This window comes from Poecilia reticulata, unplaced genomic scaffold (assembly GCF_000633615.1).
Source record: "Poecilia reticulata strain Guanapo unplaced genomic scaffold, Guppy_female_1.0+MT scaffold_281, whole genome shotgun sequence".
NCBI lineage: Eukaryota > Metazoa > Chordata > Actinopteri > Cyprinodontiformes > Poeciliidae > Poecilia > Poecilia reticulata.
Window position 1 is genome coordinate 119,566 of NW_007615060.1, and position 1,996 is coordinate 121,561.

Sequence of the window (1,996 nt, forward strand, 5' to 3'; positions counted from 1 at the left end):
TTTAATCTCTAGTTATAATTAATCTTAATCCCTGTAGATTCCATAAATAATCCCTAAAAACCTAAAATGAGCTGTAATGATAAAGGATCCACTGACTGAAGAACAGACTCAGACACGTTTCCTTTCAGCAGACATGCCAGAGCAGCAGGTTGAGATAATCTGTAATCTGATSCAGATTACAGATTACAGAAGCTTTTCTAGAAAAACACAGTTCAGATGTTTCCTGCAGCTGATCTCAGACTCTGGTGACGTGAGAAGAACGAGAATATTTACTGAATTATAACAATCAGAGGATCTGTTGATGTGATTCACATGAAACCAGACATAGATATATGAAAACAGATATAGATATATGAAAACAGATATAGAAATATGAAAACAGACATAGATATATGAAACCAGACATAGATATATGAAACCAGACATAGATATATGAAACCAGACATAGAAATATGAAAACAGATATTGATTTATTCACTGTGAGAAAATGTTTGTTCACACTAATATAAAAATAAACTGAACAAAATATAAACTGTGTCAAAAATAAAACTTTTATGAACATTTGTGTTTATATATATATATATATATAAATAACACTCCATAGAGAAAGTCAAAGTATATTTCCAGTAATTCCTGATCTTCATATCAGTGTTGGTGACTTCGTGGTTCAGCCGTTTGCAGCAGATTAACAGCCATGATGGGGTCAGGATGAGGATCTGATTCTGACCCTGTTGGCTTCCCGTAGCTTTACAGTCTGAGGTCTGACGTTGTTCTGACTGATCAGCTGTGTGCCGCCGGTCTGAGCCGGTCCTCAGATGGACGATGAGGAGGATCTGCAGTGGTCGGTCCGGTGGTCTGATATCGGACTCTGAGCCGATCAGCTGCTGCTGGACGTCCCTCCATCCAACATCTGAGGCTTCGTGACATAATGTGACACTTTGGGGCCTTTTACTGTCCAGCTGCTGCTCAGTGTGTCTGGTCACCCAGTGGACATGTCCCACAATGCACTGGGTAAAAACTCACTGAGTGTTGATGCTGACTGACAGCAGGCTGGACTAAAATCATAGAGAAACATTACAAAATATCAGCAGCAGCTCATTTACAGTCATTAACTCCACATGGCAACAATACTTGACTTATTTATACTTTGGTTCTGGGTATTAAAATTACTGTAAAAAACAAATTTAGGAACAATATAATCCAGACTGAGGATAAGATTTTAACATAATGCTGCTATAAGATAGAATTGATCCATCTAGAAGATAATTCAAACAAATATTGTACATTAAAAAGTATCAACCTGATCAAATTAAAAAGCATCAGGACCAGGTTTCCTCCAGAGTCTCAGCAGCTTCAGCTGCTTCAGCTGCAGGCGACTCAGTAAAACTCAGACCTGCTGGTTTCCATCTGCAGCTCGTCGTCGTTTATGTAACTTGTTCACATTCATGTTTCCACCAGACATTTCAGGCTGAATCTAAGAAGACCTGAGATCTGCAGTCTGTCCCTGGGTTCAGGTCCAGGCAGGTAACCAGGAATGTCCTTCAGATCAGATCCTGCAGCTTCAGCTGTGATCAGATCAAACCGATAAGTTTCATCTCGTTGGTATGAAGGATTTCATTTCAGCTGCTGGTCTGAATTATCTCCATTTCCAGTAACTGTTGTTATAACTGAACAGGTTCACTGAGTTTAACTTCCTGCTGATAAAGTTTCTCTACGGTCAGAGAGAAAGCTGAAGTCAGCAAACAATGAAGGGTTAGGAGGACAGAGTCTGAGCGTCATCATCATCATCATCAGATTCTCTGAACTGCAGAGGAACCGTTTAGATGTCASATATAAACACTGAAGATTCACATAAACAGGTGGAGAAATTCCTGAATGCGACACGTTAACCAAGAGTTTCAGCTTGTGGGAGTCAACATGTCAGGAAAATCCCTCAGCGACCAGGAGTTTGGTTAGACGTCATCATCCTGCACAGCGTTAAACTGTGTTGCATCAG